The following is an 18962-nucleotide window of genomic DNA, read 5'->3' as shown; positions in this document are numbered from 1 at the left end:
AGGCAACATGACACACACGACACTCCAGGTGCAATTGCGATCTGCCGCACGAATAAGGAAAAAAGCCGTACGAACATTCGAGAGTTGCCAAATTTCCTCCGATGAAATGTTTATTAACGAGGAGAGTTGTAAGTATTGTCTATTGAAATTTTCAGAGGATTTAGATCTATTAACCAAAGAATTTTCTCTGAAAAATTGAACGGAAAATATTCCCTAGTTTTCCTGTAAATTGAATCAATGAGTTCGAAAACACATCCAACTCGGAAAAAAACATTGTTCAGGAAACACCTAAAACTGCGCAGGGGGCGAAGAAGTTAGTTTAAGAAAAACCTTTCTGGTGCCAAAGGACAAGTACTTAGAGACTTTGTAAAGCACCAAGTTGAAATCGATACACCATGTTTGATGACAGAGAATTAAGCGTTTTAAAATTTCCGAGTTGGTGTGTTTTCGTTCTCCTCGACTTTTTAGATACTGATTTTTCATAGTCTGCCCAGAAAAATGTATATTTTTCGACCTGAATAACGCTTGAATATTTATATAACTTGTTGATACAAGGTATACTGAACCGAAGAAAAAAAACCGCACAGGCTCGGACTGGCCATGAGGCCAATCTGCCATTGGCAGATACGTCCCCTTGGCGCGCCAAAAACGCGCCCCTCTGACAGATAGCAAAATAAGAAGAGAAAAAAAATTACGACCGAGAATATATGCGGAAAATTTCTTAAATGAACGGAAGAAGAGAGAGTTAGGAGTAAAGATAGATGCTTTTACGCATAGTGGTGAACAGAGGTCCAAGAACTACTCTCTGAAGCGTAAACACTTTTCTGTGAAATTGTCACCTTTTTGTTGACATACAGGCGCTTTATCATCCCCCTTCTTCATTCTCTATGTGTAACTCCCGTAGAAACGATAGCCGGTTCGATTTTTAGACATACGCAATCTTTATAGACCTCATGAGAGACCTTTAAACATATCTCTTTCTTTGGGCAAACTTACCCTAAATTTATTTCGAAATTCAAAAGTAAGAGACTTCTAAAGTGTAAACGCGTTACAACTATTCTCGCAAGATGGATGTCCACATTGCATATGAAAAATGTAAGACGCGATGGCGTGAGTCGTGAAGTCGCAATGCTCTGCTCTGAAAGCAACATTACAAATAAGACAAACGGAAACAAACACAACATGGAAATAGAGCGAGGGAAAGGATGCGCGTTAACGACGGCGCAGAGATACAACTATTCGTACTTGATGGACGTCCGTGCTGCATCTGAAAAATTGAAGGCGCGCTGACGCGAAGCGTGAGTTCTCAATGCCCTGCTATATGCTGCCAATGAGGTGTCGCTCAGATTCGGGAGAAAATTTAAAAAAGAGGCCCGAATACGTCTTTCTTGTCGTCGGCTGTGTTGATACTCGTTCTTTCTTCCTTTTTCAGGTTCTTGCCTGATTCTTTTTTTTTTAGGATGGATTTTTAGACCCACGTCTTAAGCTCGTGTAAACCGCAGCACTGACACGGTTCTTGTGAAAATAATGGTGCTTAGATGCGTCCAGTGGCTTTAATTTTTTTAGTTTTCTTTAATTTCAGAAGTCTGTCGGTCACTTCAATACGTTCAGTTTTACAATTTTTACTCTGTACGATTAATAAACTTCGACCCTGAAAATAGCGTAAACTTGTGCTGCTTTGCCAAAATTTTCTGAACCCCTCTCCACGAAGGGGATGCCCCATCAGGAAGTATCACATTACGCCCCTTTAACTAGCCAAGGGTCTACGCCCTCATATGCGAGCCAGTCCGACCCTGAAACCGCAAAATCGAATGGTCACCCGTTCCCCTTGAAATGGCCAAAAATTGGTATTTCCAATGAAATACTTCGATTTTTCCCTTTTCTCGTCGCTGTTTCGAGGACTTCCGATTGCAATTTCGAAATTTCCTTTTGCGTGTAGATACTTCTATCCATAAGTGTTACTAAACCGTAAAAAGGTGAAAATCGAAAAAAAACCCGAGTTGGTGTGTTTTCGAACTCGCTGATTCAATTGCGATCTGCCGCACTAAGGAAAAACGCCGTATGAACATTCGATAGTTGCCAAATTTCCTCCGATGAAATGCTTATTAACGAGAAGAGTTATAAATATTTTCTCTTGAAATTTTCAGATGATTTAGATCTACTTACGAAAAAATTTCTCTGAAAAATTGAACAGAAAATAATTACTAGTTATCCTGTAAATTGGTATTTAATCAAACGAAATTTGGCAACATCTGAAGGTTCATACGGCGTTCTTCCTTGGCTCGGCAGAATAGTTCTACCATGCAATCGCAATCTATGTCACTTGGGACGTTGATCGTTGATACGAGACTGGAGTGTGCGGAGCCGAACTGAGTTTGAGTATACCATGCAAGGCGCAAAGTTGCGAATTTGACGTTTGCGGGATTGCATACTGGAATTGAAAGCGGTCGATCCGCGAGATGGGAAAACTCAGACCACCAACAGCGCTCGTCAAGTGGGCATATTGTCATAGTTACGAACAATCTCCGATGCCTAGGGAAGGTAAGGTCAGAACAGCACGAGGCAAGGAGCACATGCAACCACCGCGTGTAGATTTTCCACTCTGACTACAACCTCACCTCCCTCGCGCGCTTTTCAAAGCTGATACAATTCGATCCGAATTCAAACACGTCCCTGAGCTAATTGACGCCTTAAATGCTCCATGGTATCTCAGTAAGGAATCCACTCGGAGCTGGGTATCGATAAAATCGAAGTCTATATTAGTAGACTATACTGCGAGCCAAGGATAAACGCCGCACTAACCTTCAGGCGTCGCCAAATTTCCTTAGATAAGACGCGAATCTCCTGGTCAATTTATGAATATTTTCCTTAATTGACGTTTTAAATGCTCCATGGTATCTCAGTAAGGAAGCTATCCACTCGGCGCTGAGAATCGATATAATCGAAGTCAATTTTAGTAGACTATTTACTACGTGCCAAGGAAAAACGCCGTATTAGCCTTCAGGCGTTGCCGTGTTTCCTTTAATAACCAACAAATTTACCAGGAAAATTCTGAATATTTTTCTTCCAATTTTTCAGACAGTTTTGCTCCCAATTTAATCTAAATTACTGTAAATTTTAAGGAAAAGTATGAATAACTTTCCTCGAAAGTACATGTTTTATTCGGGGAAATTTGGCAACTCCCGAATGCTCATACGACGTTCTTCCTTAGCACGGCAGTATACAACCGATACTAAGAGCGTCGCACAGAGGATAGAGTCAAGCAGAGAGGTCGGACATGAAATTTTTGACTAAAACTGCAAATTTTGATGTTTATTTTGTCACATTTTAAATGTCAAGAGGTGATTACGGGAGAAAATTTCATGAGGAAGCCAATGGAACCACTTTTTGAACCTGAGAGTTTTGTATAAACGGAGTTATAAGCGTTTGAAGTTTCAAATTTTTGTCCGACCTCTCACATCGACTTGATCCGTTGTGCGTCGGCCCGGCCACCCCAATTCCGGAAGCCCTTTTTTGCTCCTTGATTGGGGGAGGACCGGATCCGCGCCGTTCAAAGAGAGGAAAACCGCAAGATTTAGTCACCCCGGACTTTCTTAAAATTTAACTACCTGCACTCGCGTATCGCCGGTGCCTGCCTTTGTCGGCGGCAATATTGGCCCGCATCTCAGATCAAAGTTCCTATTAGCAGTAGGAGTCTTACATCGTTATTAATAGTTAACTCTTGCCACTTTTGCACTCTTTTTTTGTCTGTTCTGTTTTTGTTTTGTCCTAGTGTTTATTTTGTTTGGTTTTTATTTTTCTTTTTATTTCTTCCTGAACAGTTTTTTTTTTTTTTTTTTTTTTTTTTTTTTTTTTTTTTTTTTAATATGAAATCTAAAAGTGCAGCCTGCTTCAGCCCCTGACCTCAAATCGAGCTTTTTAGATCGTCTAGCCTCAGGACACGTTGCAGTATTTATTTCAGTAAAAGCGGAAAATTCGGAACTCTCCATCCTTGAAAAGAATGAAAGAAGTTCATTCTATGCTAAAATTTACACCAGAACAATTTGTCCCCCTCTTCGCTTTTGCAAGCATCAAATAAGCACATCATATCGAGGTGGAGAAGGGACCAATGCCGCCGTGCTGGGGAAAAACGCCGCATGAACATTCGAGAGTTGCCAAATTTCCTCCAATTAAATGTTCATTCTTGAGGAGAGTTATTAATATTTTTCCTTGAAATTTTGAGATGTTTTGGATTAAATTGCCAACACAATCGTCCGAAAATTCGAAGGAAAACATTCACAATTTTCCCGATGAATTCGTAATTTATTGAAGGAAATATGGCAGCGTCTAAAGGCTCATACTGTGTTCTTCCTCAGCACGGCAGATTGAGTGAGGAGGGTACTCGGAGGATAGTAAATATGGCGCACGATGAGACAAAAAGGAATAAATGAAATCATATTCACGTAGTTGGATCTTACATCTCTAGTAAATTGAAGGTAGGTAGATGAAAACAGAATAGCGTAGCGTATAGAGGGAAGCGGTGGATCTCTCTCCTAGAAAAACTTTATACGCCGTAGATTAAGTTAGCTCAGGCGTAGCACCATTTATAGGTTGTTTACTGTTCCGTATATCTGGATTCTGGAGCTTCATTTTGCAGCCCGGTTTCGAGACGCCGATCAAAAGCCCCGGTCGGATAGTCGTGTGGATTGATTAACAAACCAGTGATGCAACTGTAGAAATAAACCGGAACAAAATCAGAATACCTCGGAACGGATGCGAGATGTCAGATCGAGGAAAAAACGAAACGGAGGAATGAAAAAACATGGACTTCATTTTGCAATGAGGAATCGATCTTTTTGTTTACTTAGCCTGTAGCCCGTGTCATGTGTCATACTTTCAAAATACTCCATCAGAATATCAAGGTCAAGTGCTGTGATTGGTCCAAGTCATCGAATAAGCCACTCACGACACCTGACCTTGATATTTTGATGGCTAGCTTCGATAGTGTGACACAGGCTATTCAAAAAAGTATCCATCTGCACAGGGACATCGAAGTGGAAGAATAGAAGGAAGAACAGGAGGAGGAAGAAGAAACATACGACTAATTCGACACGGAGGCTCTGATTTTGCCTATTCGTTCATCTAGAGGGGATTGACACACCGTTGATTACTCGACAGTCGAAGAACTGCAAATATTTGCCGTTAAAACCGGGACCGGATTAAGGGGGTGGCCAAATGGGCCGCTGTTTATGGCGGCAAATCTAAGGGGCGGCAAATTTTATAATTTTTTTATATGTAGGTAATAAAAAAATCGGATTTAGAAAACAAAAAAATTACAAACGTGAAAAGGCTATAAAATCGCTCATTTCCTGAGAGTATAGTAATTTCTAATTTTGTCGTCTTTCAGTGATGCAAGAGACAGCACCTTTAATTAGTCGAGTTAAGAGAGAAACCGAACACACAATTTGGCCTGGGGGGCGCGACTTAGGGAGCAATGATGACGAGGACTTGAGATGAAAAGGAGAAGCCCTCGGCGCGGCAATCGGCATGTAACACATATTAACGCCTACAAGACTGCAAGAATACTTCACGCATTGCATCAAACACAGTGCGGTTATCGTGGTCAGCGTGAAACGGATAGCGCCTACAAGAATGCATGAATACTTCACGCATTGCGCCAAAGACAGTGCGGTCAGCGTGAAACGGATAGCGCCTACAAGACTGCATGAATACTTCACGCATTGCGCCAAACACGGTTGCGGTCGGCGCGACGCGACGCGGCGCTGGAAGTGAAAATCATTAAACCAAATGTGTTTGTTCTTTCATAATTTTTTCGTTCATTTCTTATGATTGGAAGGCCTTGTCCATTAGAGATAGGTTTACGAAACTTGACTTTTGCGCAAAGTTCCGTGACCTTTTGCTAGTAGTGTTGACAGGGCTTCCCCAAACAATGTGTTCAACACGAATAAACGCGTCTCATGCACCCCTCCCCCGCTGGCACATTCACTTGATGGTTTTTATTGATGTTTCAAAACGAATGAGAAGGGGGCGGCAAAACACAGGCGGCCCATGGGCGGCAAGTAGGAAAATCCGGCCCTGATTAAAACTGCAACAATTTTCGTACATTGCTGTATTAATCAAAATTAACTATTTAATTCGCTCGAAAACTAAAATCACAATGACGTTATTAAAGTGGTTGAAGTCACATATTTTAATAATTTTGAATGATTAAAATCGTTTAGATATAATGTCGATAAATCTCATAAAGATTATTAAAACGTCGAGGATTTTCACTGAAATTTAGGCATCTACGCAGACACTTTAATGCTGCAAAAATCACAATAATTTTCAAGCAGCTATTTTTTTCAGTGACAGATCATTATGATTTTTCAAAATAGTTTACTAAACACAAATAAGTAATTCGATTGATTTTTACTCTTAAGCTAATATCATCACACGATCAAATCGTGCTATACATATATCAAGGTCAGGTGTTGTGATAGGCTCATTCGATGACCTGGACCAATCACAGCATTTGACCTCGATATATTGATAGCACGGTTTGATCATGTGACATAAGCTACATTAGAGATTTTCATTTTTCTTACAGGAGAAAAATTCGCAAACCTCCTTTAAAGTCGTCTATATTGATGGAAAAATTCATAACCACGCATCTTAGTCACAATATTATATATTCCTTTATTCCGCGCGCGCTTGATTATTTTTTTAAGGGGAAAAAATTCAACATTATAACTTGACATTTTGCGACAGGGCAAGAAAAAATCAGAAAAAACTCCAGCCATTATGTCTATTTTTTCTTCTAAGCAGCAAAACGTCAATATACATAATTTGCTTCAATTCCAAAACTTCGTTATCAAGATACGTTGTTTTGAATGTAAGCCGTCGATATGTGCCTTATTCTTTAAGAGGGAAGTTGTTAAGGAAACAACAACGAACACGATTTAACTCTCTCTGCGTTGCGCCGATAAAGTACAGCCTTGCACCGTTCAGAATCAAGATTCAATTATCTTAAAATCGGCTGCAACTCGCATCTCCCGCCAAAAAGCCGCTCAAAAACCTTTTGTAAGCTTGATAAATTGCGCCATTGGCCCCGCTCCGGTTCCCATGCAATAAAGGCGAAAATAAAGTAGCGGTAGGTTAGAGAAAAAAACCGGGAGCCCTTTGCTAGGCTCCCCTCTTAAATGTCTTATTTACTTGTTGGTTATGATCAGTTGCAGTTGATTAAATTGCTCGTGTCATATTTCTCCGAGCGAGGGACGCTCCGCCAATGGAAAGAAGGAACACGAATAATGGCTTTTAAAATTTCTCGCGTTTATGCACTATTTTTCTCTGCCTTGATCGTTTCAGCGCATCCTCAAACGTTTCCGCTTTATTTATGACCGTGTTTACGTCCAGGGCCAGTCCGTTAGTGTCCACTTATATTCTTTTAAATGTAGGGTTGCCAATTTGCTCGCCTTTTCTAGTTTTCTGTTGAAATTCATCAGCCACCCTTAGATGCTTGGGACATCTAGGTTTTAAAACAACAGTCCAGCGGGTTGATAATTGAAATTGACGGACGAAGCTATAGACAAAGAAGACAGAGGGAGTATGTATATCGATCCTATTGGTTGAGATGGGTGGTTCTTACAGACTCAGAGAGAAAATGATGGACTAACTAAAGGGTCTCCCGTGGGTTGCCGTTAGTTAGTCTATTACCTACCTCATCTGCCCATTGCAGTCACCCGATTCCACCAAATGGATCCCTCCAAATCCCTTTTGTCGTCTTTGTCTACAGCTTTGTCTATCAGTTTCAATAATCGGCCTGCAGGAACACCAGCAAAGGAGGTCTTCACGAGATAGGATTCATGTTTCCATTATGAACGCGGAGACAACTAAAGCGCCTTCGTTCAATTGCTTCTGCAACACGGACATCCATATAGCTCGTCTAGTCGTATCCACGAGTTCCGTCGCACGTGTACTGATCGCGTGCGAGAAAATATCGCAAGCGCAAGTCAAATTTACGAGCGACACAAAATACTGATTTACCTACAATGACTACATATTTAATTGTTATGGTTCGTATTTTGGCACATAGGCGTGGAGTACGTTTACTGCGTTGATAAAAAACATTAATCGCCCCAATGCGATAATACAAGAACCTTTATTCTTAAAAAGGTCCATAAAAAAGTTTGAGGGGATAATTAGGTTTAATTTTCCTGCCAAAGAATAATGCATATTCGGAGATTTTGAAACGACGCAATAATTACGACGGTCATCCAAAAAGTAAGTTTCCCTACCTTGTATCTTCCGAACAAAAAGAGATAAATTAAATCGGTAAAAACGTACACATTTGGCATACTCTAAGCTTTAAAACAAGCTCAAGTTTTTGAAAATCGGTCGAGGAATTCGCGAGGAAACTCAGTTTTACTGAGACGACCTCCTGTCGTCGCGTGCCCACCTCCGAGGTCAGGATGCGCGGAGAGTCGCTTACTTCAGACTCGGCTTATCGCTTCTAAACATCAAATCAAAAAGGAATTTAAAAGATTTTATTAAGTAGGCCTTACCTTACTTTTTGAGATAGTCTCGGCATCTTTTTTGACATTTCTGGTATCATTACAGCAGCTTTTTCATGCCTTTCGCGTAGAGGGTCTCGTCTTGGCTCCAAAACCAGTCATTGCCAGCGCTCTGCAGCTCTAAATCGGTTGGAAGTCGCTTTCCACAGTGGGAGTTTTTCATCTCAGGAATAGACGAAAGTCTAAAAAATTATGAGAGTGCGGAGGATTGGGGAAACATTTTACCACGGAAAGCAACTGATTTGGAAGTGCAAATCGCTGGCAATGACTGGTTTTGGAGCCAAGACGAGACCCTCTACGCGAAAGGCATGAAAAAGCTGCTGTAATGATACTAGAAATGTCAAAAAAGATGCCGAGACTATCTCAAAAAGTAAGGTAAGGCCTACTTAATAAAATCTTTTAAAGTCCTTTTTGATTTGATGTTTAGAGGCGATAAGCCGAGTCTGAAGTAAGCGACTCTCCGCGCATCCTGACCTCGGAGGTGGGCACGCGATGACAGCAGGTCGTCTCAGTAAAACTGAGTTTTCTCGCGAATTCCTCGACCGATTTTCAAAAACTTGAGCTTGTTTTAAAGCTTAGAGTATGCCAAATGTGTACGTTTTTACTGATTTAATTTATCTCTTTTCGTTCGGAAGATACAAGGTAGGGAAACTTACTTTTTGGATGACCCTCGTAAGATACACGCTTTTCAACTCTTACAATCGAAATATTGTACCTTTCCTCTCCTCTTTTAAGTGTCTGAGTAGTCCTGCCATCTGAACTACTTGTGAAGGCATCATACTGCCAATAAAAGCTACAACTCATACAGGAAAAAATCATATTACTGTTATGACCCTCATATTTTTTCGTGTAATAATAAATTCAAGAGTGTTCTCATGATCTCATAAAGTCCAAGTGATAACTTTCTTGGCAGCTCCTGAGTCAAACGAACTGAAGACCTCTCGGGAATGAAAGTGATCGGCGTTAACATGGAAAGACCTGCCATGTTTACCTACATGATGAAATAGTGGCATTCTTTTGAAAGCACGCTGCCTAAGTTGTTGCTGCTCAGATTGTGCAACTTCGTGCATCAGTCGCAACAACAGGAATACGTGAAGCAATTTTTGTGTTCCCTCCCAAAAATCATACGCCATTGACTAAATTTTCCGATAAAAATAATCCACAAATATGTTAGTTTTACCTATAACAAATAGAACGCAAAACTTCACACACTGAGCAACACTGGAATGCTCACACGGCGTTTCCGCAAAGAATGGCTCAAAAGCACCCGTGTGCCTTGCCAGAAAAAAAGCCTCATCAAAATGAAAAGAAGGACATAGATTGAACCTGATTAAGCTTTACCGGCATGCAGTTTAATCAGGAGCTCGTGCGGGACAAAAAATGACATTGTAAAAGTTGGATTGAGTTCAAATACATAGATTGTAGCGGATTTTGGTTGGCGCCCGCTTGGCCCCGTGTATGCAATCGCGGGTGCAGTGAGCCAGGGTGGTCTTTTTTCTGTTTTCCCTCCCTTGTTATGGGATAGTAAGGGTGTTCATAACTTTATAGCAGCCAAATGTGTCTGCTCGAATCAGATTTTCCGTGTTGTACGGAAGAGAGCTAATAAGTGCGCATTTGCCACGCTTAGCACATGCTCTTGTATGTATCGAGGCTCATTCCTGGTGGCGATTTTGCAAACTGGCAACCCCTTTATTACTCGCATTCGATAGTGGTTCGATGTATAGTTTGGTTCAAAACAATAGAACATAACCTCAAACAAAAATTTTAGGATTTAAGTAGGGAAAGCTGAAAATGAGAAAATTCCTAACAATTTCACTCTTCATTGCCATTTTCTACTCATGAGAATCAAAAATCTATCACAAGAAACCCGTTCTTTCAGATAACACAACTGACTTTTGAGGCTATATTTACATGTTAAACCAATCGATATCGATACAATCTCACCTGTTCGATGTATCGAATACGATTCATTGAGATTCATTGAAAATTTCAATTATAGGCAAAGCAAGCTGCCTCACCAAGAATCGATTGTTTTACATACATTCAAATGGAGGAAAAAGCGTGTTGCCAACTTGCAAGAATATCGCTATACTGCTCATCCCAGAGTGCACTTACTGCTCTATTCCGTAACTCAGCAGTGATAGAAACAAGGAAAATGAAAAGTAGGGTAGAAACGAACCGAGAGCTCTAATAGATGTATTAGTAGTGACGCCATTTCAAAAAACCTCGAGGGGAGAATAAATAAGAATTTTTTTGCTCCTCAGAATTTTTTCGGAAATATATTTGTTACGTGATACTATAGCAGCAGTGGGTATCATCGTTTTCACGACGTAGCCAACTCCATGTTTCTGCAATTTTATCAACTTTTTGTTATTTTCAGCCGACCCACCTGAAACCGGGGGGAGGAGGGGTGGGGGAGGGGCACTTGAACCCCTGCTTGTCCCTTCCCCCTTAAATGACGCCACTACTAATTAGCCCTAGCGCTTGCATCAGCAGCTTGAGCTCTTTCGCGGATAAATGGTTACATTAAAACTCTTCCTCCTCTTCTTCCACAAACGACTTTGGAGCAGCCTTGTTTGTCAAGCTCTCAAATGCCGAGCACACATAAATCACCGATAAATAAAAAAGATTTGTCAAATCAATAAAAATAAAAACAGCGCTCCTCGGAGGCAGAGAGCTGGCTTTAAGGCTCAAAGCTGGCTCTTAAAGGGGAGCCTCAAAGTTTGAGTCTAATTGAGGTGCATTTAATTGAAACATTGAGGGGAAAAGAAGTATCTTCTTCACGTGATTTTTTTTTCACATGCCTCAGTCCATTCTCTGTCCTCAGGAATGGAACGCATTCAATCCTTCTTCCCCCTCAAAGCTCAGAATAGCAAATTTTCTGTCCATTTTTTATTGTGCTAATTTTACATCCAAATGAAGAATTCTACGATAAGAAGACCTGGCACACAATTACATCACAGCAGGTCTGTTGCAGCATAGGAGGCACGTCTAAGGAGGTAAACTTTTTTATTGGTAAAATTGCAGCAAAGTCAAAATGAGCGCCTCAGAACACAGTAAAATTCACAAAATTTGTAGTTCGTAACACCACTATATCCTAATTTTTTTTGGAGAAGATCATTTGGATACCATGAGTCCTATTAAACCTGAAAAATATTTTCAACCTTGATCAGCCGAGGGTTGATTTTTGCACCGATTTTTTCTTCTTCTTTTTTATAAAGAAAACATCTATAAGAAGTCTTTAATCCATTTGAGGATTCCGCAACCTTGAATGAGCATCAGGTTAGGGTTAGTACACATCCATGCTCCAGGTTTTCAACTTTTCAAGGATAATTGCCGAGTGGAGTCTGTTTCACTCGTCGTTTCAAATGTCTCGCCACCATTGGGATTCGAACCCGGGACCCATTGGTCTAGAACCGAAAAGGATGTTGCCCTGACGAACAGAATTTTCTGCTGCATGTGCCGCAGAAATCATACGTGTTTCACTGGGAGGAAACTTTAGTTACAGATTAATTAAGGACCAAACTTCGGTTCATATGGATCCCTGAAGTTTTTGTTGCGGTTTAGATACCTAACCGAAGTATTAGGCGATCGAAAGTTAGTATAACAAACAAAACTTCTCTCACCTGAACTGAAGTTTGGTTTGTATGACCGAAAACCTCGATAACCTGACCGGGAACTTCAGTGCTCTGTGAGAACCAAAATTTCGGACTTCGTGCTCTTTTCTTAAACGATTAATCAAAATTCGATTTTAATCAGCTGCTATTAAGCACAATTAAATGTGTATGTTAAGGAAGCCTCAAAAAATGACGTATGATCACGAAATTTCAAGGGTGGATATGTGTTTTTTACATCTCCCTTTGTACGTAGATTTCCTCTGCTTAGTGACGTCCACTTTGTCACTCGTCTGAAGTAAGAGCGTATCTCTACTGCTGAGTGAACCCTGAAAAGCGAAGAATTTTATGGGCAATAGGGCTCAAAGAGCAGTAACACTCTACTTGTGTCAGAGTAGCTACGAATTGTCCCGCGCAATATTTGTTTAAATGAGTACGTTTTATGTCAATAAGAGCGTGTTTTGTACATGTTTGCCTTTCCCTCCTCTTTGCCGGCAAATTTGAGTATGGATGTGGGATAGAGACACGTCCGAATAGAGATGAGTAGATCCAAGAATATCGCCTTACCTCAGATAGGTGCGAGGACAGCGATTCAAGTAACAAAATACACCAGAAAACTAGCGACAAGCGTTAAAAATCCTCTTTGACATCGTGATAAGAAAACTCTATTAACAGATATAGGCCAAGGTATTCAACGGCTCAAGCTCTTTGCTGTTAATTAAATTCTCTAAGTTCCGCAGAAGACCGACTATTCAACAAGGTTGCGTATATGGTGCGACTTTTAATTTTATTACTTTCCTTTTACGCAGAGAAAGAAAACGGGAGCACTTAAAAAAGGCACCCACGTCTGCAGAATGTTATTATGATTTCAGTCAACATTTTTTTATATTATGACATTGTATACTGTTTACAAACTCTTAAACTCCCCTGTAAATTAGAGGATTGACCTTGGACAGGTTGTAATTTTCTTTTTAAGTAGCACCAGGATCTATTCTCTGCACAAAGTTCATCAAGGATTAATATTGCTTTATGAACAAAGCATAGAAAGTTGATGAGATTATCGGTCCGGAGAAAAGTAAGAATGAAATAAATGATAAAAAATTTGGAAATAGAGTGCGTGGGTGCTCCTGTATTGAAGGGATTAAAACCTTCTTCGGATAGGAAATGCCAAAAAGTGGAACAGATTTTATTGTTAACCTGAATGAAATAGAACAGAACCAAGCCCCATTTGGGAAATATATTGAGTAAGGAGTAGATTTGAGCTAAACTGTAGCTAAACATATTCTCTTGTCAAAAATTTAAAGTCAAGAAAAAATATTTCGAATATGAAAATAAGCGTTAAAAATCACCGACATCGAGTTTTATGAAGGAATGAATCTTCAAACCTCCTTTTTTGGGTTTGGTCGTGATACCCGGTATCTTCCCGTTAAACACGGTATACAGGGTTATTCAAAAATCACGCACCACTGGCCACAACTTTAGTTCTGATTATGATATCGATTTGCGGTTTGAGACGTTACCCTCATATTGAGGGGGAAAATTTTTTAGGTACTTTCCAGTTTTTGATCCCCTCTGGGGGAGGGGGCAACTCAAAAATTTCAAATGGCCACCCCCTTCATGGCCAGTGGTGCGTGACTTTTGAATAACCCTGTATAATGTATTCTAACGTTAGAAAATGTCTCACAATATAGGTAATGGGCTACCGGAGTAAGTAAGAATTGAAGCGTTGGACGGAACATAATTGAACCGATTATTTTCCAAATCATGTAAGCGCCAATCTCTACTTTGGTAGTAGAGGGGTTGTTTTTTGTGTGTTTTCTCTGGTGTAATCAATCTTGTTTGATTTCAAAATAGTTCTCTAAAGAACATGCATTTATTGGAATTCGAAGATTGCTAACAAAGCGAATAAAACGGGTTTTCATGTTATTCTCGCGTTCGCAATCTTGGCGCTTACTTAATTTGGAAAATAATCGGTTCAATTTCACCTAAAAATTTCAAGGAAAAAACGAATCATATGACGGCTAGTCTGAGAAAATAACTCATGAACAAGATTTGGGTTTTTACAGTCAACATAGGTTAAATTGCAAGAATACAGAGGACGTCATTTGTGTAAAATTTTTTTAATATTTCGTTCAAGAGCTAATTTTTGAACTTATCTTGTTGTGCAAATCTACAAAAGATATTGAAGAGAAAACACGTGCCATTTTTCAACGCCTCATACCTTATCTAGCGGCCCATTTTTAGGTACCTACTCTTTATCTTCTTGTCATTTTGAAAACAAAACTGCAAGAATTTTCGCTCAGAAATAAAAAAAAAAAAGAAGAAGAAGGGTGGCTATGGGATCCGAGGTTGATTCCTTCAGATGGACTTGGTCCACTCAAGGTATCATCCGTTGAATTTGTATTCTTTGCGCCGCCGCAGTAACTGACAATTTTTCCCACGTTTTACAAAACGACTTAAATTGACTAAAACCCCGCAAGGTTGAACACTCACCGGAATATCAGATAAATGGCGAGTTGAGATCACAACGGTGGACCGAGAGTGGATGCCTGGAGGGTGGATTCAGCGTGGAGCGTGGTGCAGGACGTGTTGCGTCGCGGGATTGAAGGGGCGCGGAGCGTCGACCGAGGCTCGGACACTTGTGGGACGGCATCAACTCGAGCACGGTCGAGATGAAATCCCTTCGGCGCGCCGCCGCCGCGCAGGGCGAGGACGCGGGCTCCCAGCGCGCATCTCGAATCTCGAGGCCGGTATCGAACGTGACGTCATAATAGCGGACCCACCGCTGAAAAATTGGATCTAAACGCTGAAGTGAATCCAAACAATAACATAACCTCTTTCAATCCGGGCAATGGATATAAATCGATAGCTCCCTGTGACGTAGGGCTGGAACAATGTGTGGAATCGTGGGGTGCGGCGGAGCGTTAGGGAGATGAGGCGGTTCGCCCCGCTGACTTCGGTTGCGTTTTAACGAGGCGCCTGTGGTAATCCGTGCCGTGTTTGACGTCGTATTTACCTCATTTCCCAGAATTATACGGGAATATTCGCGGAAACATCCAGGATATCATAATGAAAAGTCCCGGGATGTTCTCAGAACGACCGCCACCAGATTTTTGGAATACCTGCTCAGCGAAAGTTCTCAGGATGGGCCAAGGAGGTTTATGAGCAAATTACATTCGGAGGATCGACCTACAGGGTGAGCGAAAAGTCCCCGACACCCCCTCTAACTTTTGAACGCATGCTTGTATCGAAACGAAATTTTGGGGATGCTCCTAGATCAATAAGAACTACTTTTTGGCACATCCAAAATTTGGGGGGGGGGGCGCTCCCCCCGCGGGGGGCGCACACTAACTCGAAATTTTCAAATGGTAACCCCCCTCTTGTGATACATCGTTGGAAAGGTATTAAAATAAGAAACTTTTTGGCGCAAACCGGAGGTCGCCACGACTTTTCGTTCTCGAGTTATTCTCGGTCAAAGTTCAAAATAGGCCAGTTTTCAAAAAATCGTAAGTCCGGTTCAGAAATGTGCAGAAATGCAAACAAGGCGGCAAAATTCTCGGCATTGCATGTACTTTCAGAAAAAAATCGTCAAAAACCTTATCGTCTGCGCCTAGAGTGATTTTAGCCCCCCCCCCCTCCTGTGATTAACTGTCTTTCTTGCGGGAGGGGCGGCCAGTTCACTCGATGCGGAAGTAGGTACCTTTTTGAAGGTAACTCAGCTACCTGACGGAGCCCAGACTATTTGGGGGGGGGGGGGGGGACGGCACTCCCCCCCGCCGCCGCACCCCCTCCCGCGGAAAATCGACGGTTCTAAACAAAACTATCATTCTACCGCGGAAGGGAGGGGGTGCGGCGGCGGGGGGGAGTGCCGTCCCCCCCCCCCCACAAATAGTCTGGGCTCCGTCAGGTAGCTGAGTTACCTTCAAAAAGGTACCTACTTCCGCATCGAGTGAACTGGCCGCCCCTCCCGCAAGAAAGACATTTAATCACAGGAGGGGGGGGGGCTAAAATCACTCTAGGCGCAGACGATAAGGTTTTTGACGATTTTTTTCTGAAAGTACATGCAATGCCGAGAATTTTGCCGCCTTGTTTGCATTTCTGCACCTTTCTGAACCGGACTTACGATTTTTTGAAAACTGGCCTATTTTGAACTTTGACCGAGAATAACTCGAGAACGAAAAGTCGTGGCGACCTCCGGTTTGCGCCAAAAAGTTTCTTATTTTAATACCTTTCCAACGATGTATCACAAGAGGGGGGTTACCATTTGAAAATTTCGAGTTAGTGTGCGCCCCACGCAGAGGGAGCGCCCCCCCCCCCCCAAAAAAAAAATTTTGGATGTGCCAAAAAGTAGCTCTTATTGATCTAGGAGCATCCCCAAAATTTCGTTTCGATACAAGCATGCGTTCAAAGGTAGAGGGGGGGTCGGGGACTTTTCGCTCACCCTGTATAGATTGCTTGGTATTTTGCGGGTCCATTTCCCATTCCATATCTCATTTGACACCAGATTTTGGGGAAATTGCCAAAGTTTCAAACAAATGTTCTTCTCTATTTAATCACCTCTAGAGAAGTGTTCCAAAGAGTTTCCTACAAAATTCTGTTTCAAAATCAGGTCGAATTTATTAAGCGCAAGTGGGTACGTTTTCATTTGTTTTCAGAGCAACTGAATTTTATTGAAGTAAACTGGAACACTTCGGCGTGAAAACTTTATGGGAGGCTCCATCTTCCGATTAGATGAAAGTACTCATTGTGAAACGTAACATAGAATAGAGTGACCGTATTTGAATCAAAAGGAACGGTCTACATTGTAATTTGGGTTCTGTAACCCATTATTGGGTGGAAATAGGGGGCTGTGAGGCCTGACACCCCCCCCCCTCCACTCACACCCCGAAAAAGTTTTCTTGGTTCCTCCCAAGAAATGTGAAGAAGTTTGCTAAGTGCATGACATATCGACGGTGAAACTACCATTCCACGTATGTCGTTTGCAGTGTTTAAAAATCTCCGCTCCTAATTTATTTATTTTTTAAAGGAGAACGAAACAATATAATTTCTTAAAATTTTCACAAAGTTTTCTTCGCACAGAGAGGAAAAAAGGGAAGTTTTCAAGAATTAGCTTTGAGTAGTTTTCCATTAAAAAGATCAAGTATGAAAGGAAATCTACAGCGTCGCAAACCGAGAAACGTGATCTGGTAGGTACGAGGGTCATCCAAAAAGTAAGTTTCCCTACCTTGTATCTTCCGAACGAAAAGAGATAAATTAAATCAGTAAAAACGTACACATTTGGCATACTCTAAGCTTTAAAACAAGCTCAAGTTTTTGAAAATCGGTCGAGGAATTCGCGAGAAAACTCAGTTTTACTGAGACGACCTCCTGTCATCGCGTGCCCACCTCCGAGGTCAGGATGCGCGGAGAGTCGCTTACTTCAGACTCGGCTTATCGCCTCTAAACATCAAATCAAAAAGGACTTTAAAAGATTTTATTAAGTAGGCCTTACCTTACTTTTTGAGATAGTCTCGGCATCTTTTTTGACATTTCTGGTATCATTACAGCAGCTTTTTCATGCCTTTCGCGTAGAGGGTCTCGTCTTGGCTCCAAAACCAGTCATTGCCAGCGATTTGCACTTCCAAATCAGTTGCTTTCCGTGGTAAAATGTTTCCCCAATCCTCCGCACTCTCATAATTTAGCCTCAGGAGACTTCCGTCTATTCCTGAGATGAAAAACTCCCACTGTGGAAAGCGACTTCCAACCGATTTAGAGCTGCAGAGCGCTGGCAATGACTGGTTTTGGAGCCAAGACGAGACCCTCTACGCGAAAGGCATGAAAAAGCTGCTGTAATGATACCAGAAATGTCAAAAAAGATGCCGAGACTATCTCAAAAAGTAAGGTAAGGCCTACTTAATAAAATCTTTTAAAGTCCTTTTTGATTTGATGTTTAGAGGCGATAAGCCGAGTCTGAAGTAAGCGACTCTCCGCGCATCCTGACCTCGGAGGTGGGCACGCGACGACAGGAGGTCGTCTCAGTAAAACTGAGTTTCCTCGCGAATTCCTCGACCGATTTTCAAAAACTTGAATTTGTTTTAAAGCTTAGAGTATGCCAAATGTGTACGTTTTTACTGATTTAATTTATCTCTTTTTGTTCGGAAGATACAAGGTAGGGAAACTTACTTTTTGGATGACCCTCGTACTTTCACCGTCGATATGCTTTATCTTGAAAGTTGAAGTTGGATCAATTTTTTGGTGAGAATAGCTCAAAATAATTGCTCCTGAGACGACATAATTTTTCAAAATTTTCCGTCGTTGGTCACAAAGTAAAAAGAGAAAATTATTCTCAAGAAACTTCATATCACGAGCATAATTTGTTCTCCTTTCTCTTTTTTTGGCTGCAAATTTTGGTTGGTATTGAGCGATTTTAGTCCTGATCTATCCCTTTCCGAGCAAATTTATTATCTTCTTCCAACGAAAAGCTCTGAAGCCTCCCTTTAGAGAGAATTCTCCTTTGGTCCTTTCTGTGGCCGCACCTCGGAATTTCATCGACACGGGGTTATAAAAGGAGAGTATACTATGAGACAAACCTTAGATAAAAGTTTCAGTTTTACTTCAAAGCTATAATTAAAGGTACAGCGCGCAGCGTCGCCAAATTTACATCGGTTGCCATTGAAAATGTCTACCCTGGTAAACATTGGCGATAGGAGCTGCGTTTCAAAATACCATAGGAGTTCTTACAGCCGACTAAAGAAGGCTACAGAAAATCATATAGCTGGCTGTAGAAAGCGGAGCAAATCATATAGCCGGGCTATAC

The 18962-nt window shown here is 41.3% G+C and overlaps 1 protein-coding gene across 1 annotated transcript in view; it reads right to left on the bottom strand.

The window, feature by feature from the left end:
• The window catches only part of LOC109044635 (CD82 antigen), a 33937-nt gene extending 19114 nt beyond the window's left edge, over window positions 1-14823 (bottom strand). The window contains exon 1 of the mRNA XM_072297001.1: window positions 14660-14823. The gene's annotated coding sequence lies outside the window, so the exon portion shown is untranslated. The remainder of the gene's footprint in view (window positions 1-14659) is intronic.
• Window positions 14824-18962: the final 4139 nt, after the last annotated feature.

Source organism: Bemisia tabaci, chromosome 2 (genome assembly GCF_918797505.1).
Source record: "Bemisia tabaci chromosome 2, PGI_BMITA_v3".
Lineage (NCBI taxonomy): Eukaryota > Metazoa > Arthropoda > Insecta > Hemiptera > Aleyrodidae > Bemisia > Bemisia tabaci.
This window is presented reverse-complemented; position numbering and strand designations above follow the sequence as displayed.